This window comes from Carettochelys insculpta, chromosome 1 (genome assembly GCF_033958435.1).
Source record: "Carettochelys insculpta isolate YL-2023 chromosome 1, ASM3395843v1, whole genome shotgun sequence".
In the NCBI taxonomy this organism is placed as follows: Eukaryota; Metazoa; Chordata; order Testudines; family Carettochelyidae; genus Carettochelys; species Carettochelys insculpta.
The window spans coordinates 245,150,454-245,175,114 of record NC_134137.1 but is presented as its reverse complement, the minus strand read 5'-3'; the positions used below and the strand labels follow the sequence as shown (position 1 = coordinate 245,175,114).

At 40.9% G+C, this 24,661-nt stretch overlaps 1 protein-coding gene across 1 annotated transcript in view; it reads left to right on the top strand.

Moving 5' to 3' along the window:
* RIBC2 (RIB43A domain with coiled-coils 2) overlaps positions 1–14,159 on the top strand; it is a 48,462-nt gene extending 34,303 nt beyond the window's left edge. Inside the window, exon 8 of the mRNA XM_074983693.1 lies at positions 14,088–14,159. The gene's annotated coding sequence lies outside the window, so the exon portion shown is untranslated. The remainder of the gene's footprint in view (positions 1–14,087) is intronic.
* The last annotated feature ends 10,502 nt before the right edge of the window (positions 14,160–24,661 follow it).

Sequence of the window (24,661 nt, the reverse complement as noted above, 5' to 3'; positions counted from 1 at the left end):
TGTGAAAGCGAGGGAAACTACACAGCTTGTCTGAATCATTCCTATGCCTCTTCCCTTCCATAGGCAGGAGTAAGAAGAATGCATGCAAGATCTGTGCTTTCCCCTTGCTCCCTCATAGTGAAATGGGAATAACAGCAAGCAGCATCCTGGTACTCATGGCTGCAGTCCTTGAACCCCTCTCCCCGCTTGCCTTCCCAGAATGGCACTCTTATATTCACTGAGTTTCTGGTGAATGATTGAAGATATGATATAAACAACAGTAGCTATCTTGTTTCTTGTTTCCTGGTCATTCTTTACTTCTCTAGCTCACCATGTATGCACCAACATTTATTCACTCCCTGGGCAACAATTAATTAATATACAACATAATGGTATTTAACTAATCTCTTTTTCATTCTGTGCCTGTAGTAACACAATACAAGCATTTATAGAGTGAAATACATCTTATGTGACAACATACAGAACTAGCAAAAACTGACTACGTAGTAGAGTTGTGCGTTATTTTAATTAAAAGCTGAAAAACATAATGGAAGCCCTAGGAATATTTGATTTGGTCACTGACACCAGGGTTTGCCTACTGGAAGTGCAGGCTTTATTGTAGGTTTAATTTTACTCATCATTGAAATTTCATTTAAGTTGCCATTATTGTTATGCATCAATGGGTGCGTCTACACTAGGAACCAACTTCGAAGATACGATATATTTCAGGTATCTAAAAGGGAGTCATAAGGAAGAAGGAGAAAACTTGTTCTTCTTGGCCTCTGAGGGTAGAACAAGAGGCAACGGGCTTAAACTGCAGCCAGGGGGGTTTAGGTTGGACATTAGGAAAAAGTTCCTAACTGTCAGGGCGGTCAGACAGTGGAATAAATTGCCAAGGGAGGTTGTGGAATCTCCATCGCTGGAGATATTTAAGAACAGGTTAGATAGACATCTGTCAGGGATGGTTTAGATAGCACTTGGTCCTGCCATTGGGGCAGGGGGCTGGACTCGATGGCCTCTGGAGGTCCCTTCCTGTCCTAGTGTTCTATGATTCTATGAGTCTGTGAAGTAAACTTCGAAGTTAAGCACTACTTTGAAGTAGCCAGCAGAGAATCTACACACTTTTTTTTTTCCCCCCTAACTTTGAAGTTAACTTTGACGTAGGGAGCCCAGCTTCAAAGTCCTTACTCCATGCCCGGGAATGGAGTAGTGCCCTACTTCGAAGTTTAATTTCGAAGTAGGGTGTGTACAGACTTCAAGTTATTTTTGTAGCGTAGACACAGCCAATATAAGTTTGTTAGCACTGTTATGATCACTTACATTTTTGTTCTCTTGAAGTTTTTGTAGCTGGAATTAACCCTTCTGTGTATGTTGTATATGTCAGTCCTTTAATCATTTAGAATAGATTTACATAGAGAACTTTTGCTAAGTGAGAATTCACCTGTAGATGCAATCACCTCTTCTAAAGTTATCACTAGACCTATCAGATGGAACTGCACTGCACTGGCAGATGTCTTTGATCCTTAGTAATTTGCTTTCAAGATTTTTTATGAAGTTTAGCAGTCTTAATTTATCTGTTATGAAAAAGACTAGCTTTAGAGACTATTATTTTTTCTTAATTAAAAAAAAAGAAAAATATGCAGAATCTGTTTCCAAGCACTGCATGAATGTTTCCTGTGAGTTACCCAAAACACAAAAGTTGTCTGCAGTGTATGCATTTGACTCGAGATTATTGATCAAACTAGAGAGCTGATTGGACAAAATAATAGAATTTCTCACCCCACCCCCCACAAAAAGCGATGGGGTTACTACAACTTTTTTTTCCGTTTTTGAAATAGCACCTGTAATGAGCTGTGTTCAGCCATAACTACCGAGGGCCAGTCTGAATACAGCCATACAGGTTTATATGGTATTTTTTCTGTTAAAAAAAAAAAAGAGGAGCCAGTACTCAACCAGCTGCCCAACACCTTTTCCCAACCCCCCCAGCACCCTGCCTTAAGCCAGTCCCACGCTGAGATGCCAGCACAAAAAAGCACTGGGTATATATGTAGGAAGAAATAGTTCAATTTCAAAAATTGATTGGAATATTCTGATTAGACGTACTCCCCACACTGGCCCTGCAACACCTGAATTTGGCCAAGTGTTCTCAATCAATCAGGCTGCAAAGAGGTGACAGATAGACTGGAGGAAGTTAAATAAAAGGAGACTTACCTGTGAGGGATCAGACAGCGCTTCTGTAAAGCTAGGAGCCTGGAAATATTGTGGGAAGGCAGCAGGGAGTCCCCTTCCATGAGATACAAGAGAAAGGAAGATAAGAAGGAACATCATCAGAAGGAGTCCAGGGTGAGAGAATTGAGGTGGCATTAATGGGCATCTTAACTATTCACACCAGGACTGTACTGGAACTCAGAGTAAGTGGGCCTAGGTCCCCCTGCCAGCCACTGGAAAGTGTTGGTGTTACTGGCAGCGAACAGGAAGACAGCTTGCGTCTCTGTTGGAGGGATTTTGTCTGGTGAGTGGACATGAGGATTGTCTGATGCTTTTCTGACAAGGGACTTTGAAAGACTACCCTGGAAGGGATATTTCTGAGTGACCTGGACAGAAGGCTAAGTCATGCAGGGCCATCACAGCTTCTGGAGCAAGAAAGGGGCTACGGAGACAGGAAATGAAGATGCAAGAAATGAAGATGCCTTTCAGAGATAATCCCCAGAACAACCGGGAAGAGTTAGTATCCTGCGGCAAGTAGAGCACCCTGTGACGCATACAGTATTAACAAGTATGGACCCTGTTCTTGCAATCACTAGTGCATGTGTGTTACTTTACTGGCATGTGAAACCATGGGTGGGGAGTGGCGGCATAGTTATAATTGTCTTTGCCATATCTGCTCTAGATCACAAAACAACATATTGGTTGGTAGAACATATAAGGAGCTCTTATGCTGAGAAATCTAATTCCTGTGGCTTCTTATTAGCAATCCTAATTCTTCATAGGAAAAAAACCCACAAAAATCCTGTCTGCAGAAGAAACCACAAAAATAAACACAGGTCAGTAGACGTCATAGTAAAAATTACACAATTTACTTAACACAACATAAAATTCTGTCTGCCTTTTAGCCTTACAAATTATGGATAAGTTTTCCCTTTAAGTAATTCAGTTGTAATATATATTCTTGTGTGATTATGCAATCTTGCAATAATATAAAAGGATGAAGAGATTAGCAAGGTTCCAGATACATCTGCTCTGTTAATTCTTCAAACAAAACAGCACTCATTATAATATGTGCTCTGGTTTTACCCGACAATGTATCAAGAACTATGCCAGTGCCTGAAATCTGTTAGAAAAGGAACATATTACTACCAGTTATGAGGGATCCATTAATACCCCAGCCTTATAAAGATATAAACTAATTAAATTTGTGCTTTATTAACACATTTCTTTTAACATTTGCCATCAAAGTGATTTAGAGAATATTTTATATCACTTGATTAATTGAAAGTGATGGGAAGATAGAAAACATTATACATACAAAGAATATTGTTCTATTTTTGCAAATCAGTCAACTGTATAAGGGGGTGAGGTCTTTTATTTATTTATTTATGTGTTTATTAATCAAACTTGTAGCAAAAAAACATACCGGCTCTTTAAATGTTAAAGTTTGAACTAATCTAATGAGGTATTCAAGAATCTTAAAGTTATGCAGCAGATGGTTAAAATGCCTGAAAAAACAACACTGCTGTAGCACCAGGATTATGAGCATCCTAACAAGGAAGAATAGTGAAAATATTCTAAAATTTTGGATACTCTGACACCACAAGTTTCTGTGTGTGCTGATGATGTTATCCATTTGAAAAAATGGATGAAATCTTCCTGATTATATGGATGTCAATGGGAGTTTTACCATTGCTTTCATTGGAGCCTGGATTTCACTCATTCTATTGGTTTGTTCATTGGTTTGTTCTCTCCCTGTATTTTGTATATAGGCTTCTGTGTGTGTATATGTATACTTTATATAAAGTAAAATGAGAGGACAAAATGTCTACGTCTACACTGGGATGCTCCATCAAAATAGCTTTTTTCGACATAGTGAAAGTGAAATAAGCTATTTCAACGTGCAGCATCCACACATCCTCCAGGGCTGGTGCCGTCGACATTCAACATTGACACAGGAAAGCGCTACATCAAAATGGGCCCCGCAGGGGAGCTTCTACACACAAAAGCAGCCCGGATTGGAATAAGGAGGCTAGGAAAGCCTGCGGACAGGGTCACAGGGCTGACTAGCCCTTCTGGGGCAACAGCAAGCCACTCCCTTAACGGGCCCCCCCAGACACAATCGGGCTGCACAGCACAAGGTCCGCAGAGCTGACAACTGGTTGCAGACCCCATGCACGCAGCATGGACCCCCAGCTGCAACAGCAGGATCAGCAACAGCCAGAAGCCCTGGGCTAAGGGCTGCTGCACGAGGGGACCATAGAGCCCCACAGGGGCTAGACAGACTGTCCCTCAACCCCTCAGCTGATGGCCGCCGTGGAGGACCCCACTACTTCGATGTAGCGGGATGCGGATCGTCTACACATGCCCTACTTCGATGTTGAATGTTGAAGTAGGGCACTATTCCCATCTTTGGATAGGAATAGCAATTTCGACGTCCCGCCGCCTAACATCAATTTCAACGTTGAAATAGCACACAGCGCGTGTAGATGCAACGTGTGCTATTTCAATGTTGTGCCGGCTACTTCGAAGTAGCCAGCTAGTATAGAAGCAACCAATATGTCCAAATCAGGTTATTGACACAAAATAGTGTACACAAATAAACTTAAAAAGAAAACAATATAAACTATTCTTTCCAGATCTGAGAACTGTATGATCTATTATTTAAATTAGAATGTTAGCGATTAGAAAAAATTTACTTTGAATTACAGCATCAGGAGGGGCTGACAATGTTTACAAATGTTGGCATCCTGCGCAAATGCCATTGCAGGATTGGGGACAATATTTTTTTTCCTAGGAAAGCCACAGCCTATTCCAATTCCTATAAAATAATGGATCAAACAGGTGTTTATAATGAAAATAGTATGAAATCTTTATCTCTTCTAAATTTCCTTTTGTATAAATAATGAGTATATTTTTGTCAGATGAAATATACAGATGGATCCAAACAACCCACAAACTGCGCTGTCAACAAAAGTATGTCAATTCATGTTTTTATGGAATGGAGTTTATTCTCAATGGCTACGTCTACACTAGAGTGATCTGGCGACAAAAGTTTCTGTCAGAAGATCTCTTCTGACCAAACTTCTGTTGACAGATCATGGTCGGACTGCCAAGCAGACTGAAAGAGCGATCTGGTCTGTTGACCGAGAGTGGCCGGACTGCCTGGCCTTTCTACTGGCAAAACAGCCCTCCAGAAGCACAACAGACTGGTGTCCCAGACGCCCTGTCTGTCAACAGAGGGCCTCCCCCGCAGAATGTCTAGACTGGCTTTCTGTTAACAGAGGTGTTATGCCTTGTGTGAGAGCGGCAGAATGCTGTCGAAAGAAGTGCCACGTTCTGTGAATTTACTGTCCACAGAATGCCTGGGGAATGTGGACACTCCGCGGGTGTAGTGTAGTGCAGACATGGCCTTTGAGTACTTTCTCATGTCAATTCCACGTTAAGTGTGTGCGTGCTCCCATGCACAGCTTCCAGAGATTTCTTCCCTTAACGGTATGTGTAAGGTCAGCTCTGGCACTCTGTGGAGTCCCATGCTCATGAGCCAGTATATGGGACACTGCCAGCCCTGTGCCCTCTTGGTTCCTTTTTGCTGCCCATGATGGTTTCTGGAACACTCCTTTCTCTTGCGAGCTCTCTTGCAAGCTAACCTGTAAATATAGTTAATTAGTCTACTGTTAGTTTACTGCTCATTGAGGTATCATTGGGGACTTAGCCCCAGGGAGGGGACATGCCCCATTTCTCAACGGTTTATAATGTGTACTGCCTGCCACAAACCCATGACCATTAATAAAGCTCATGTGCAGATCACTAGGTATCTGGAGAAGCACATGTTAAAGATAGATGCTACATCTATAAGTTTCAGATCATGCACACACAAAGACAGGGATATACACTCAAAAACTTTGCTGATGGAGGCTCCCCTGCACTTGTATTAGAGCCACATTCTGATGTGACACCCAGCACATTGGTTTTGGTACACCATGCTCCACCAGCACTATTCCCCCTCTCCCATGCCCAAAAACAATCACAAGAAATTGCAGCTAGTCAAGAGTTAACTCACTGTCCGCAAGCACACGAACCTGTGAATGAGCTGAAATTCACCATAGGCTGCGCGTCTTCCCCAAGGCCACTGTCAAAGGTGGTGATAACATCTAAGACATCAGGCACAGTTAACCTAGGTCAGGATATAAGGGAAGGTTTATACACCCATGCCTGGGATGTATTCCAAATTACTTCCCAGCCCTGAATAAATTATTCATTACAAATAATGTACCCCACCCACATTAGCCACTTTCATGTGTAAGAGGAGAGCAGCTTTTTGCCATTTTTTGTTCCCCCAGCTTGTTGATAAATTCAGTCCTTGGTTTAAAAATGCAATGTTTATGAATCATGAGGAAGAAAAGTTTCTGCAGCCCCATCAGAAATAAAAAGAAGCAATGTGTTACATTAAATTTGAAAGAGTTGGTTTTTAATTTGTTTTCACTAGGACTGTGCTGCGATGCTATAATATAATCCAATTTATGAGGAAATAAATCAGAGCAAATAGGGAAAAAACTGCAAAAGAAAATAAAGAAGGAATTCAAAATGTTCATAAACAAATAGTACAAACTTTTGCCTCCTAGGAACATGACTTATAGAAAAGCAATATTCTTTCTATTTCTGTCAAAGTAAACCAGCAGCAGACATATATCCTGAAGTTGCTAATGTAAACTGCAATACAGCAGAGCTTTAGAAAAAGGCAGCATGTGACTTTTTAATCTATCCTTTAATAACACTGAGACAATTTCTTTTCCTTATATAATTCAAAAGATGGACTTTGGTGAAAATTTTTAATAATTAGAATTAAACTAGAAATTGATCACAATTTTCCATGGGTGATTAGCATGTCCTGAAGAGCTCTTTCTAGCCTGTAAGCCTGTCTCTTTAGCCTACAGCAGTCAATCCAATCTTGCATCTCTGTTAACAAATAATTTATTTTCAGTTGTGGCTTTAATTATTTTACAGTTTGATGCAGTTGGCTATTAATCACCTCTGATACTGTGTTATATGTATACTGGTCACTGTCTGTTCTGGAATTTCAAACAAACATATAAAACTGTAGCAGAGTTTTCTATTTATTCACTTGCAGCAATGGCACTGTTAATTCATCTGAGTCAATGTGCTTTTAAGTTTTTGATTGTTTAGATTTCAGCTGTTGTGGAGGGTTAGATATTTGCATTGCTGATTTTACCTCAACCAGAAGTAATTGTCAAGATAATGCATTTCAGCAACTCTAAGGCTATGTCTACACTAGCCCCTTCTTTTTGGAAGGAGCATGGTAATGAGCGAGTTGGGAAGATGCTAACAAGGAGCTTCCATGAATATGCAGTGCCTCATTAGCATAATGGCAGCCACATACGATTCGAAAGTGCTGCTTTCAAATTGTGCAAGGGGATTTTGAAGTCTGGGGGTCCTTTCAAAAGGCCCCTGTCCAAACGGGCAGTGAGCAATTCGAACGCGGCACTTTCAAATCGTGAATGGCAGCCATTATATTAATGAGGGGCTGCATATTCATGGAGCCCTTCATTTGCATCTTCCCAACTTGCTCATTACCATGCCCCTTCCAAAAGGAAGGGGCTAGTGTAGATGTGGCCTAATTGAACAACTTTCTGAGTAAAGGTCTGATTAGAGAAAAAAATCTCTTCTGGTTTCACGTAACAGGCTGGCTAATGAGATCCACTGCATAAAATTTAATGTTATGATTAAGGAAAAATGTAAACAAAAATATTTTTACACAATATGTAATTAGTTTGTGGAATTCATTGGAACAAGATAAAATGGAAGTCAGGAGGAAGAGCCCTCAAACCTGACAACATACCATAACTAATCATGTTTAAGAGCATGAGCCAATCATTGAATTCCCAATTCAGTAAACATGTAAGCATGTCAGTATGTGTAGCTCATATCAAGACAATCGAACCACAGTAGCATAAAGTTAAGCATGTGCTTAAGTGCATTGTTGAATTGGGTCTTAACAGACTGAGGAGTGAAATACTTTTTCATGATGGACAAGCTATTCTGTAAGGCTATGGCTACACTGTCTCCCTAACAAAATAATTTATGCAATTTGTGCAATGCAAATTGCATAAATTACTTCAGATTAACTTATTTTGAACTTGGTGCTGTCCAAACAGCCCCGAAGTTCGAAATAATCGGCTATTTTGAAGTTTCCAGTACCCCCTCATGACAAGGGATAGCAGAAATGGAATATCAAACTCAAAATAGCTGTGCTATTTCAAGCCTGGCGAGTAGTCATGGAATTGCTATTTCAAGATACATTTGTATCCCAAAATAGTAACAATAGTCCAGCCATAGCCTAAGTGACTGCTATGCAGTTTCTTGTACCTTCCTCTGACACATCTGGCACAGATCACTCTCAGCAAAAAGCTGCTAAGTATATGGACTATTACTCTGATCCAGTATGCTGATCTTATGTTTCTATCATTTCTAATGACCAGCAACACTAGCCACTTATTTAAATTTCAGTATCTTTCTCCAGGACACACAGGAGAACTGTAGTACGGTCTGCAACTGCCTTCCACATCAATTGGTTTCATATCTCCAGGGGCCAAAGACTTCCCAATTTATGTTTTGTGAAACATAAGTTATTGAGATTCAAACCTACTAACTAGAAACAGTCAGTTAAAAGTAATTTTAAAAACCCTATACAACATCCAAATTCTTTAAAGTAAATGAGAGAATAATTTCATGCTTTTGCACTGATGTCACAGAGTTTGTAGCCCAAATGGTGTTCACATGCTTGGCAAGTCACACTGAACAGAGAATGTATGGTCTCATAGCACTGCTCAGATTCAGCCAAAAGGGATATGATGCAAACAAAATGCTATTGTTGTGTCTAGAACCTGCTATTTATCATTAAAATGGAGCCATGTACATAGTATTAATATGTTAGGTTGTCAGGCTTTAGGGCACTGAATCAAACTGAATTCTGATTGCCTTGTTTCATGGGAACGTTGAGTTGTATGCTGAATTAATATTGTGGGGGGAGAGAACTTTTAACACTGAAGGCCAAGGCACTGATTATGTAATGTCCAAATTAGATACTATCAGAGGTTTATTTCTGTGTTCCATAGAAATCTAGCTGTGATCATGGATGTGTATCTAAATTAAAGCTATGCTCTCCAGTAATCTGCTGCGAAATATATGTATACTTATAAACTGCATATTTTTACACGGTATAGGTATCTACTTATTGAATTAAACCTCTGTCTTTCTTTTCTAGACTCCTTGGCCATGTCCACACTAGCAAATGCTTTCAAAATATTTTCCAAAAGAAGGGGCACTTTTGACATATCCAGCACAGCATCCACACACAAAAAGCATCCTTTCGAAAGAAAGTCAAAAGAACAGGGCACTCCTTTTGAAAGTGCTCTTCCACTCCCATGTCAGGAGAGCACTGTCTTTTGAAAGCGTCTTTCAAAAGAAAACATGGGTAGATGCTCTCTGGGCCCTTTTTTTTAAAAGAGCAGTCCTCTTGCCTCCTGATTTTTTGATCCCTGGCCCGTTCTTTTGGAAGAGTGGGGGCTGTGTAGATCATGCTTTTGATCCGCTTTTTTGTATGTGGGTGCACTCTTTCAAAAGAAGTTCTTTTAGAAGACATGTTCTGGAAGGACTTCTTTCGAAAGATCACTGTAGTGTAGACATACCCCTTAAGCTGTGATCTGAACAAGATACTAGTGTTCTGGATTTAAACGATAATGGCATTATCCAACGCCTACTGGATTCAATGAGAGTATCTCCATTGATTCCTCGGGAATTAGTTCAACCCCTGTTTTTTCTGTCTGGATATGAAAGCATGTGTGTATGAGTAGGATTATAGTGACCCCTCACATTCATTCTACAATTAAGGGAAGAGCAGATATCTGGAGGAAATTTCTTAGCTGCAATTCAGAGACTTTTCTTCACTAATGAGCAACATGTTACATGGTGCCTTATATAACCTTCTACTGTTTACACAAATGGAGGCCGTGTTACAGCGTTGTATTTTACATAAACATGTTAATACTATTTGTTATTAAATATTTACATAGTGCGATAGTTTAGATAGGGCTTTGCAGGACATAACTGAGAAAATTTCCTTCCGTATAGTATATTGCTACAGGGATTTCCTGTCTTAAGAAGGTCACTCCCTTTGTACCATGCGTATGCTTCAAGACCTTTGAGAAGCTCTATAAAATCATTTTTATGAAGATATTCATTATGACACAAGAAAATAGCAACTGCCAAGAAGGAAGAGTTAAACAAAATGTTTAAAAAAAATAAACTGTAAACAACACTTTAATAATGAATGGAATGCTTCAGTCCATTTCACTTATTAATGACATAGTATATATTTTTGATATATAAACTGTTTCTATTGCCAGATGTCTGGGAACTTGCACAACCCAAATAAGCAAAAATTCTAAGAAACTAGCTGACATATGTTAAACATCTGCATACTGCTTACCTACAAACACACCCTTTTCCCATTCTACTCCTTTGTCTCCCTCAAGCAAGAGCCTGAGTGAGGAGATGAGGTCCTTAAGCCCAGCAAATTCAGGATAGATCAGACCAATGGCGAAAGAATTCTAGGTGGTAGCACCTCCCTGCTCCCCACCCAATACACCTTGTTCTCAGGCCCGCTGGTGGGGCAGTGGAGGGCAAAGGGGACATTAGCCCAAAGCCCCTTTGAAGTGCCATGGCAATACTACTCTGGCTGAGTGCGGCTGTGAAGAAGTTTGGTAAGGCCCAGCACCGTAGTCCAGTCAGCACTGAGAGCTGACTTCCCTTGGCCCTGCCCCTTGCACTCTTGGCTACACCCATTCCAGGGCACAGAGCTGGGCCCCCCCTCCTGCCCAGGGGTGAATTAAAACAAGTGGGGTCCTGGGACAATAGAGGCACAAGGGAGCTCCCCAGTATATTAAAATAGTAGTGTACAGGTACACGCCAAAACAACAAGCTGTTACATCTAAATGACATGACACATTTTTCTTGTTCCATTAAAGAAAGTTGTTTAAACAAAATGAAGTTATGGAGGCCTGGGGACCCTGGGGCAACTGCCCCTTTTCCTCCTATATTAATCTGCCACCTCTCCCACCTTGCTGCAGGGCTCACAGTGGCTGTTGGCCTCTCTGCTTGTACTTCACGTTCTTCTTTGTTATGTAGTCATTTATACTTCTGCAAAGTGAATGTAAAATTATACCATTGTTATTTGGAAGAATTTTACACCTACCGTGCACAAATGTAAATGACTAAGTGCAAGTATGTGAATATAATGCACAAGGAAAGAGGAGGTCCGTAACAAAGCCCACACCCATTTGAAATGACCAATAGATATACACTAACACACACCTATGGAATGGCTGAACCTTTTTCCTCTACATTTGCTGATTCATTATTGAAATCAAAAGAATAAGATGCTCCAAACATAAATTGCATGACACATAAATGTTTTGGCTATTTCCTCTGCTGTAGAATGACAAAATATAAGCTACATCAGTGGATGAAGCCTGAGGTAACTAGTTATAATACCATTGTGGAAGTTTATTGTTATGCTGGGGGGTGGGAGACACCTTGTTGAAGCTGGTGGGCATGAGGTTTACTTTCCATTCAACCAAAAGGAGGAAACAACTTGTGGAATATGGAGAAATGGCTGATTTACTTTTATGAAAAACTGCATGTGTCTCAGTATTATTTTTCACTATGCATTATTAATCATCGGGTGTGAACGGATTAATTCCCTTCTGGAAAAAACACAAGAAATGCAGAGACTAAGGGGAAGCCATTAAACATGGATCAACAAACTGAGGCAGTTCTGCTGGGCAGGTTGTGGGAAGGCCACAGTGGTGGTGGTGGGGGAGCAGCAGCTCCATACCCTCAGACACTGTGGACAAGTGCTTTCTCCATAGTGGTTTGGTTGGGATAATGTAGGCCAGGTGGAGATATGGGGAATGAATCTGCAATTGTGTAGATCGAATGCTCAGAGCACAAGCACCGCCGCCCCCCAGTTGTAGAACCAGCCATAAAGCCTGGTGCTGAATAGTGGGAGATGATTCCATTCCTCTTCAGCCTTGGGTAGATTCTTTGCAAAGAGACTGTTTACTCAGGCTTCATGACAGACATCAGGTTTTGGCTGTTTACTTTTAGCAGAAGTGGTACAAAGTACCTTCTATAATGAACACTATTTTAATAAACGTCTGCTGGGGCAGATTCCAGTTTACCACCCTACCAGTAGCATTCATGCCCAAACTGAGTCTCAGAATGGTCTCAACCACACAGTTGCCAGAATTCACTGGACTGCAAGTAAAATGGTATGGTCTGTCAGGTGTAAAACTACAACCCTAAATGTGTTTGGTAGTATTTGTGAGAATCTTAGCAGTACTTTGGCTCTGACCTTGTACCAGCACAGTCCCTGTCTACTGGGTTGGATTCTAGCACCGGCATATAAGAAGTTACTTGGAAAATGAAGGAGACTATCAAAGAATTTCCCAACAATGAGGTTTTGAGGGTTTAATTTAGATAAAGGGACAGGTCTGGTGTTCAATCTCAGTTGTCACAGCTTCTTTCTTCTCTCTTCCTCCTCTCTCTCTCTTTTTTCCCCCCTCCACCTCTGCCACCTTCTGTAGAAGAAAATGTGAAGTGGCCTTTCATTGCATGCCCTTTAAGGAAAAGGCTTTTTTCTTAGATTGTAAGATTTGACTAGTCCAAATGGAAATCATTAGGATGGCTGAGTGGAAAAGAGAACTGCTGTGAAGTGGGTGGTGTAAGTAATCTCTGAAGAAACATATGGAGCAAAGGAGGGATAACTAGAATAAAAGAACGCACAATGCACAAAATGGTAAAAATGCTTTGCAAATTTGGTAAATGGTCAGTATATCAAAACTGTTCTAATGTCCGTTGTTACCCTTCTGCAGCTTCGTAAGCTATAGCAGGAGCCAAGTACATTTGGGTGAGCAGCAGTTCAAAGTAAAAAGCATTTGTCACTAGTTAGTTAGCTACTCATGACTGCTTACATATGGTTTCAGTTTTAAAAATTCTCTCTGGAATAGTGTATGAACTTTTTCTAATGGTATTGGTGACAGCGTTTGAACTGAACGCTGTTCCAGGGGCTGGGTGGATGGGGGCTAAAGCATTTTTGTGGGAGAGGGGGTTCTGCTCCTTTGGGACACTCTTTTGGAAACCACACACATTTCATGCAATGTGAGGCATTGCAAAGACAAAGAAATTGCACTTCGGACATAGCTAGGCCTTGTTCATTGCACAGGCCCCCTCCTCTAAAGCTGCTGGGACCATTTTAGTAAAGGAGGGCTGGGCAAAGATACCTGGAAGAACTCACCCAGAAGGCAGATTTTAAACACCTCTTACTGCAGATTGTTCCATCCTGAGGGAAAGACTTAAAGTGCCTTGAAATAACCCATCCCCCAAATTACAGGTCACTATCGTGCAGTTAAGAGCACACATGGGCAGTTAATTATTGTTCCACATGGATAGATATTTCTATTCTCAAGATGCATTATAGTGAGGAGAATTCTGAATGACTGGAAGAGATTTCAAACTGTTCTTCTGCTGAAAAAAGGGGATTGAGAAGACATTTGCAACTACTTACCCATCTGCCTGCTTTCTCATCTTTATAAGGTCTTTAGTAAAATGATCTGTTCCCATATTGAAGGTACCCTTGAAGAAAACTTGAGAAGGGAACAGGTACGTTTTCACAGGTGGTTTCACAGTGGACACATTTTTGTGGTCATTCAATTTATCAAAAGGTCTAGAGAATGAACATCCCACTGTGCTAGTAGTTCATTGCCTTTAAATAGTCTTTAAATAGTCAAACTGCAGCTCTACATGCTCTCCCTTTGCAGGGTGTTTCCACAGTGAATGTTGGACTCACACAAGACTCCATGATAAATGCAAGTATGGAAATCACACTTTTTACAATCCCTTGAGTATCAAAGTTAAGTGATGCATAAAGCAAGGAGACATATGTTCTCCAAAGTTATTTGCCAGAATCCTGGAAGATGTCCTGTGGAGGATCAAATGAAAAATTGATTTCTGATTGATGGCAAGGTTCTTCAGATGCTTGTTTTCACAGATGACATTATTCTAATTGCATTGAAACCCAAAACATTGCAAATCCTCCTCAGTGTCTGTGGTAAGACCATGAAGGAGATTGGCCTGACCATCCATGACGCAAAATCAAAGTGGATGAAAAACACATATTGTTCAGAGTACATGATGCAGTTGGATGGACACTCCATCAAACTTGTGGATCAATATGTATATCTTGGACAAGCGTTGCAGATGGACAATGTGTTTGGCCTGCAGTTGAGCAGAAAGAGGAGGTTGGGTTGGATTGCCTTTGGGAATCTGTGTGGCATCTTTGTCAATTCCAAACTTTCTACCACTGTGAAAGCCCACCTCTTTAACTCAGCATCCTTCCAGTAATGCTGTATGGCTGTGAAATGTGGAACATGACGCTTACGGAAGAATCAAAGCTGCAAACCACCCAAAGAGCTATTGAAAAACACAAGGGGCAGGGTAAGTCCATTACAACATGTTACCACTGATGATTTGTGTGCAAGAAGTGATGTCGATATCATCCAAGTGATCTATGATTGGAAAAGGAAATGGGCTGGTCATGTTGCAAGAATGAGAGACAACAGATGGACAGCGTGTATACACCATTGGTAGCCACAAGACATGAAAAGAACAAGAGGAAGACCTCCAGCATTTTGGGTGGATCCTTCATGGAAGGACATAGGTGAGATTTGCACAAAACAGGTTGGTGTGAAACAGCTGCGATCTTCATCGGTGGTAAGACTATTCATATCAATGAAATCATGGATCTTTCTAAGTATTCAAAGTATGGAATGATTTAAATATAATCAGGGAGGTAGTAGTCTAATTGAAAATGGTGATAGAGGGGCCAACTGTACCTTTGGAGTGTGTGCTTATGTAGGGGTAGTAATTCCTCACGTTCTTTCATCTCTGCGTGTTATGCCTTACATGGGCTGCCTAGTGCTTAGGTCCAGGCAGCAGTGGTAAGGGATGAGGCACACCCACTTACTCTTCCCCCAGTGCTGGCTAGTCATAAATAGTGTTCATCCCATACTCTCTAAATAGACTGGAACCAACAAGAGTGTTATGATTTGCTTCTGGAATAGACTGAAGTAGAGTCACTGGTAAAAGACAAGAAGCGATGGACTTAAATTTCAGCAAAGGAGGTTTAGATTGGACACAAGAAAAATGTCCTGTCATGATGGTAAAGCACTGGAATAAATTGTCTAGGGAGGTTGTAGAATCTCCATCACTGGAAATTGTTAACAGTAGAATAGACCAACACCTGTCAGGGATGATCTAGATGGTGCATGGTCCTGCCATGAGGACAGAAAACTGGACTTGATGACCTCTCCAAGTCCCTTCCAGTTCTATTATTCTGTGAAACTGTGTCTCTTTGAACCACAATTCCTTCCCTGGATTGCTCCTGGAGCAGTGCAGAGACATTGTGCCTTGGTACCCAATCTAGCCCCATCTGGTTTATCATAAATTGTAACTTTATGCTGTATGTTTTCTTCGTGATCATTATTTTCTTTTATAGTTCTGTTTAATGTTAACATCTATTATTAAGTCAATGAAAGTGCAAACATTTGAAAATTCTTGGCATCTCATAAGGCTCTGTGTGAGTCCCCCACATTCTTATTTCCAGCATGTTACCATGCCTCCCCCGCCCCCAACATGTGTGCAGATGAAGCATATGGTGAGAGTGCTGTAAGGGTGACACACTCCCTGCTGTCTCAGGTAGCTTTCACAGCAGCATTTTGTGAGTGTCTGCAAAGTTTACCATATGGTTTCCACACTTCTGTGCCACCTGAACTCTGGCAATTATCCCATACACATGTACAATATAGCCTCAAAAGTTCACATTCTTTGCTCCTTTTCTGTTATATCCACTCATTTTTTAAAAAGAATATGTAATAAACTAGACTAAATTCAGGCAAAATACATTGAAACTGATTGCTTTGTGAGAGGAGGAAAACTGCATCTGACACCCAAGTCTGCCATGTATGGTCCCAACAGCAATGACTTACTTAAAGTCTGTTAAATACACTTTGTAGTTACTTGGCAAACTTTGCTAAGTGACGTATCAACAGTTATAGTCAAAACTTCAAGCTGTTAATTGGTTAACTCATTGATTAACTATGACTAAGACAACAATTAATTTATGCAAATGTCTTTACTGTTACCTTGTTTCTGTCTATTTGTATACTTATCCTCCTTGGACATCTGGTCGGAGTTCAGGATTGTAAGCTCTAGGAGGCATGGACTGCCTTTATTTCATTTGAGTTTGCAGGGCCTAATGTAATGTGGCCCTGAACGCTGACTGGGGCTTCTAGTAAAAACAAACTATAATTAAAAATGCATTGTCTACACAGGGATTGCCATACTGTCAGACTGGATAGGTGTGGTCCAACTGGACTGAAGAAGGGCAGACATAGCACCTATCTTTAGAAGGGGAACAAAGAGGACTCAGGGAATTAGAGACTAGTCAGGCTAGCTTCGAAACCCAAACAGATACTGACACAAATGATCAGATAATCGATATATTAGCACCAAGTGATAAGCAATAGTCTGCGTTGATTCGTGGAGAACAAATCACAGCAAACCAACCTAATTTTCTTCCAGGAGGCTACTGGCTTAGTGGATGTGGAGGAAGCAGTAAATGTGATACATCCTGATTTTTGACTGGTCCCACATGACAGTCTCATAAGAAGACTAGGGAAATGTGGTCTAGGTAAAACTACCATAAATAAGGTGAGCACACAACTGGTTGAAAAACAATATTCAAAGAGTAGTTATCCATGGTTGGCTATCAAACTGGGAAAACTTTTCTAGTGGGGACCCACAGGGGACTCTCATGGACCTGGTACTTGTCAATATTTTGATTAATGATTTGGCTAAAGGAGTGGAGAGTGTGCTTATAAAATCTGTGGACTACACCAAACTGGGAGGGATTGAAAAGAGAGGAGTTAAAATTCAAAGTTACAGTGGGGAATTGGAGAATTGGTCTGAAATCAACAAGATGAAATTCAATAAATATCAGTGCAAAGAACTTCACTTATCAAGTAAAAATCAAATGCACAGCTACAAAATGGGGAATAAGTGGCTAAGCAATAATGCTGCAGAAAAGGGCCTGAGGGCTATCGTGGATCACAAATTGAACAGAAGCCAACAATGTGACGCAATTGTAATAGTGGCTAGTATTATTCTGAGGTGAATTAACAGGCTTATCTTAGCCAAGACACAGGAGGTAATTGTTTCAGGCTACTTGGCACTGATGAGGTATCAGCTGAGCTACTGTGTCTAGTTTTGGATGCCATATTTTAAGAAAGACATGGATAAATTGGAGAGAGTCCAGAGGCGGGCAACAAAAGTGATAAAAGGCTTAGAAAACACCAGGCAAGATTTGTCTTGATAAGAAATGACCAAAGGAGAATGTGATCACACGCTGTTATCAAGGATGGTGATCAATTATTTTCCATGTGCACTGAAGATAGGGTGAGAAGTTGTCACCTTAATCGGCAATAAGAGAGTTTTACACTAATATTAGGAAAAACTTTCTAAAGATAATTAAGTGCTGGAATAGGTACCAAGGGAGGTTGTGCAGTACCTGTGATAGTCTAACTTGCTGTTTAAAATCGAACACTCATTGGGGATGGTTTAAGTATGGTCCTCCACCTGCTCAAGCGGTTGTACTAGGTGACATCTCAAGGTCCCATCCAGTCTTATCTTTCTGTGATTCTATGATTCCAACAAGGACACTGTTTTTTTAATTAACATTTAATATATTCTTGTGATCATAGAATTTTTACAGATAAATCTGGGAAGATTCAACTTTCACCTGGCAGCTGTGCTACTTTCCTTTAGTGAGAAGGAATGTTAGGGACTGAGCCAACACCATACAGTGGATAGGTGGGGAAAGGGAGGCATTTTAATAACCCTCTCTTATATTAATATAGATTTGTGACTAACATTCATCACAGAAGGAACAAACTTAAGTTTAAATGCTGTTTTTCCCCTTTGATTATCTCGCTGATTTTAATTCATTGCTTAGGCTGAGTCGTTTAATGAAAAGCAGATAGAGAACTTGCTTTCCAGGCAGTTTTTCAAGTTTTAACTATTGTTTCCTCCCTTCTCTGCCTCCCATCCAAAAAGAAGAACAGATTTAATCAGCTGATCTCAGCATAATGACAGAGACTGGGAATATAATTCTGGATTTTTGGGTTGCTAATATGACACCTTCCAAGGAAAACAAAAAGATAAAAAAATATAACAATGGTGGTGTTATATGTATTATAAGGTGACTGGCCCCTTAAGGATCCAGTGCATCTGGGACAGATTAGCTGTCTCCTAGCTGAAGTGAATAGATGGCAGCTAGGTCGTATAAAGGGAAGGGTCAGGTGAGAGCTGCCTGAGAGCACAGACTAAATGAGCAAGGAAAGGGGCAGGTCAGACTTGTCTGAGAGTCACTCAGGAAAGGGGATAGCATGCGGAACTTCCCAAGCTGGAGAGAAAGGGCTAGGAGGCTGAAAAGGGTGGAGGACTAAGAAAGCAATAGAAGGAATTGCCTTCTGACTTCCAAACCAGACAACCAGAGCCAAGGGCAAATTAAGGCTGAACAGTAAGCAACAGAGATTGGGCTGCTTATCCACTAACCTCTCCACACTGGAGGGCTGGAGCCAGAGATGGCTGAGTCTGAAGGCAGCAATGAAAATGCCTATCTCCTGGCCTCTCTGAGGTCATGTTGATGGAATAAGAGTTGTGATGGCTGCCCCGCTAGTAAGGATGAGTTCCCAGCAGAGAGGCTGTGTGAGTTCCTGTTGGGACGAGTGAGGTTGCATTTGGAAGGGGTGATGCAGCTGTCCTGGTTGGAGGAAATGAGAGGACCAAAGATGAGCTTGGCTGTTGTGGAACATGCCAGAGTGTGGTATGTGCTACATCAATGGAGTAGGTACCCTGGGATTTTAAGGGTCATATGTACTGTGGGGTGATATATGGATCAGGGCTTGGGACTTCTATTATATTTTTGTAATGAACTGGCCTCAAAAAGGGGTATAACTGAGGACAGAGAGACTGTCATGGAAACATTAGGTGTTTGACAGGATATGTGGGATGGCAACTTTGGGCACCCAGCCACAATGGGGAGAGCTCAAGGAAAAGGGGGAATAATTGATAGGAGCAGGTAGTACAGGAACCCACAAGGGGAGAGTCAATTCTCGATCTAGTCCTGACTGGAACGCAGGATCTGGTCCAAGAGGTAACTGTTACTGGACCGCTTGGAAATAGTGACCACAATATAATATCTTTTAATATTCCTGTGTTGGGAAGAACACCGCAGCGGTCAAACACTCCAGCATTTAATTTCAAAAAGGGGAATTACACTAAAATGAGGAAGCTAGTTAAACAGAAACTAAAAGGTAGAGTAACTAAACTAAAATCCCTGGAAGCTGCATGGAAACTGTTTAAAGACACCATACTAGAGGCCCAACTTAAATGGAAACCCCAAATAAAAAAACACAGTAAGAGACCTAACAAAGAACCACCATGGCTTAACAGCCATGTTAAAAAGGCAGTGAGAGAGAAAAGGGCAGCTTTTAAAAAGTAGAAGTCAAATCCTAGTGAGGAAAATAGAAAGGAACACAAATACTCCCAAATTAAGTGTCATAATGTAGTAAGAAAAGCCAAAAAAGATTTTGAGGAACAGCTAGCCAAAAATTCAAAAAATGATAGTAAAATGTTTTTTAAATACATTAGAAGCAGGAAGCCTGCTAAAAAAGCAGTGGGGCCCTTGGACGATAAAGATATAAAAGGAGCAATCACGGAAGACAGTGCCATTGCGGAGCGATTAAATGATTTCTTTGCTTCAGTCTTCACGGCTGAGGATGTTACAGAGGTTCCTAAATCTGAGCCAGCCTTTTTAGGTGACAAATCTGAGGAACTCTCCCAGATTGAAGTGACATTAGAGGAAGTTTTGGAGTTAATTGATAAGCTGAATAGTAACAAGTCTCCAGGACCAGACGGTATTCACCCAAGGGTTCTGAAAGAACTCAAATGTGAAATTGCGGAGTTATTAACAGTGGTTTGTAACCTATCCTTTAAATCTGCTTCGGTACTCAATGACTGGAAGACAGCCAATATAACGCCAATATTTAAAAAAGGCTCTAGAGGAGACCCTGGCAATTATGGACCGATAAGTCTAACATCAGTACCAGGCAAATTAGTAGAAACAATAGTAAAGAATAAAATTGCAAGGCATGTAGAAGAGCACGAATTGTTGGGCAAAAGTCAGCATGGTTTCTGCAGAGGGAAGTCGTGTCTAACTAACCTATTAGAATTCTTTGAAGGGGTTAATAAACATGAGGACAAGGGGCACCCAGTGGACATAATATACCTAGATTTCCAGAAAGCCTTTGACATGGTCCCACACCAAAGGCTTTTATGTAAATTAGGCGGTCATGGGATAGGAGGAAAGATCCTTTCATGGATCGGGAATTGGTTAAAAGACAGAAAACAAAGGGTTGGAATAAATGGTAAATTTTCACAATGGAGGGGGGTAACTAGTGGTGTTCCCCAGGGGTCAGTCCTGGGACTGATCCTGTTCAACTTGTTCATCAATGATCTAGAAAATGAGGTAAGCAGTGAGGTGGCAAAGTTTGCAGATGACACCAAGTTGTTCAGGATAGTCAAAACCAAAAGGGATTGTGAAGAACTACAAAAAGATCTCAGCAAACTGAGTGATTGGGCAGCAAAATGGCAAATGAAATTTAATGTGGGTAAGTGTAAGGTAATGCACATTGGAAAAAATAACCCAAATTACACGTACAACATGATGGGGTTAAATTTAGCTACGACAGATCAGGAAAGGGATCTTGGAGTTATAGTGGATAGTTCTCTGAAGACATCCACGCAGTGTGCAGCAGCAGTTAGTAAAGCAAATAGGATGTTAGGAATTATTAAAAAAGGGATAGATAATAAGACAAAAGATATCATAATTCCCCTATATAAAACTATGGTACACCCACATCTTGAGTACTGCGTGCAGATGTGGTCTCCTCACCTCAAAAAAGATATATTGGCATTAGAAAACGTTCAGAAAAGGGCGACTAAGATGATTAGGGGTTTGGAACGGGTCCCATATGGGGAGAGGCTAGAGAGACAGGGACTTTTCAGTCTGGAAAAGAGGCAATTGAGGGGCGATATGATAGAGGTATATAAAATCATGAATGGTGTGGAGAAAGTGAATATAGAAAAATTATTTACCTTTTCCCATAATACAAGAACTAGGGGACACCAAATGAAATTGATGGGTAGTAGGTTCAAAACTAATAAAAGGAAATTTTTCTTCACACAGCGCACAGTCAACCTGTGGAACTCCTTACTGGAGGAGGCTGTGAAGGCCAGGACTCTATTAGGGTTTAAAAAAGAGCTCGATAAATTTTTGCAGGTTACGTCCATAAATGGCTATTAGCCAGGGGTAAAGTATGGTGCCCTAGCCTTCAGTGCAAGGGCAGGAGATGGATGGCAGGAGATAAATCACTTGATCATTGTCTTCTGTTCTCCTTCTCTGGAGCACCTGGCATTGGCCACTGTTGGCAGACGGGATACTGGGCTGGATGGACCTTTGGTCTGACCCAGTATGGCCATTCTTATGTTCTTATGTTGTTCATGGGTGGATGTAATAACTGGGCAGGTCTTCCACTGGAGTAAAAGTGGGTCTGTTCCATGAAAGCTCATCACTGAATAAATCATTTTGTTAGTCTCTAAAGTGCTACATTTCTGCTGTTTTGTTTTGTTGGAGAAAAAAAGTGTAGCTCCATTAGCACCAAATTACTCTGGTTCTTCCCTGTTAAGTGTTAACTTAATGAGCATGTCAGTGTTAAAGCTTGGACTAAGCCAAGTGTATTGATATTGACTGGGAGATTATACATTCCTCCCAGTCCAAGAGAATTTATATCTAGCATCTTTCATTCAAGCTGTCCAATGCATTTTGCGACTCCTAAGATGACAGTTCTGTTTTGAGAAGTCCTCTGACTGAAGAGTAAGGCTGAATTCCTTAAGTCTGGGATATTAGATATGTCTGTACAATGTCTCTTCCCATTCACACACATATCTGAACATGTAGGACTAGGACCTGACCTATACAAGGGAGGTTAAGTTCCCTCTTCACTTATACCCATGACAGGCAATCCAGACTCTGACTCCTGATGTAAACAGAATAAATGGCAGTACATGCCTATTTCTTCCCCTTGTATAGCAGCTGGGTAGAGAATGGATAGGGACAGGCAGAGAATGGGGCTACTTAGCCCTGCAATACCAGTGCACTGGCCAGCTGAGCTGACATGGCATGCATTAGGAAATAATTTCTAGTACATTGCAGAAACGAGTGACTATTTCAGAAGCAAAGGGGCAGAAGGAAAGGAATTGTGGAATACTACTACAATACCACCCTTTATTGGTACCTGTGTCCTAGCAAAATGAGGGAACTTTTTACACAATATTATTGAGGTCCTATCATGGTTCCGCAATTAAAGTTGAGTTGGACTTTGCACCTGAAACAGGGATTCAACCTCTTGGATATGTATGAAGGGGATTCCAGTAAAATAGTGTCTGCTTTCAAAATGACATGAACAGTCATAAATAATTTTTCTGTTTAAGCTTTCATTCTGTAAAAATAAAGCCATAGAATAAGAAGACTTCAGAAACAAGTTACAATCACAAATTTCTAAGAAACATGACTGTTTGCATAGATGTACCATGTTTACTTAGGTGGAATGATATGCTTTACATTTGCTAATTCACTTAGGCACATGTACCAGTTCTTATTTTGTAACCTTTTCAAATGCCTGTTTTTTGAAGAAATCATTTATTGATGGGAGGTTTTGTTGCTGTTCAAGTAAGCCTCAACAGAAGCCATTCATATGGTTTTCAAATGCACACATTTCTTAAATCCTCTAACCAAGCTGTTTAAGATCTAGAGGAATGCTGTTGTCCAGACTAATATTAATGTGTACAAGTATTTCATCACAGAATTTTTGATCAAACAGACATTCCTAAAACATGTGCATTAGATTAACTTTTCAGCCACCAGCACTACAGCACATAGCATTTGCTTTAATTCTTGCTTGAAGAAGTCCTGTGAATTCCAAAGTGCTTTTTCACTCTGAGTTTCAGAGGTAGGCCATGTTAGCAATTACTCATTTGTTTGTTCAAGTTTGCGAGTTTAACTTTATGCTGCTGTAGTGCCTTTGAACACAATTGTGATGGGGAACAGTCACAGTAGGTCCTTTGGGATTGTCCCCTGTACGCTGATCATGCCACTGATGCCTGCGAACCATGCCAAGCACTAGCACAGGAATCTTACCTCTGTACAGTAGCTGGCAACATCAAGAGCCCCACTCCCAGCTGGCCACTCTCATACAAGTGCACTGCACTGGGGTGAGATTACAGCTGTCCTGGTCCCCATCTCTGACGCCGTGATCCCCGCCCCCCATGGTCATTATAGAGTATAACTGTCCCGGATATCAGAGCTTTCCCTTTCTGTTTTATGAAAAACAATCGCATTCCAGGCACACACCATTGTCCTAACACAACCAAATCCTTATCTTGCTTTAAGTTATGACAAGAGAAAGCTGCACACTGAATTTGGTAGTCCTAACTCTTATCACTGAAGAGGAGGAGTTTTTAAACAAGCAGACACATGGATGGACAGACACACTCAGAAAGACAACCTCCCTCAAACATATAGTAGATTATCATCGTGCCTAAGGTATTTAGTCATCAACCAGAACCACATTGTCTTAGGTGCTGTACAAACAGAACAAAAGGCAGTCCCTGCCCTCAGAGAGTTTATAATCTAAGCATAATCCACGAGACCACACATGGATACAGACAAGGGAGTATAAGAAAACAATGAGTCAGTACTACATGAACAGACAGGAGAAGGGAGGGATAGAACCCACAGAGTGAACAATGGCATGGCAGCAAATATCATTGTAGTTACTTGGAGGGGATCAACTGACAGAGAAGGGATCCTTGGGGATGGGGCTTGGGCAGGGCACCTCCTCTAGGTTTTCATGTTATGCCCATCACCAGGACTTCTCAGTAAGCATATGTAGGTTCCTTCCTAAGTTCACAGCTGAAGAAGACTTATAATTAGTCCTGCTTTGAGTCCCATTTAAGGAAAGTAGTGCTGCTAGTTGATAAGAAAATGTAGGAACAGTGCAGGTTTACTTATAACATTATTAAAAGTCTGAGGAGTCTTTTGGCACCCTGAAGACTAACAGATATATTTGGGCATCAGCTTTCACTGATAGGACCCACTTCATCAAATGCATGGAGTCCAAGCTTACACCCAAAAATATCTGTTAGTCTTTAAGGT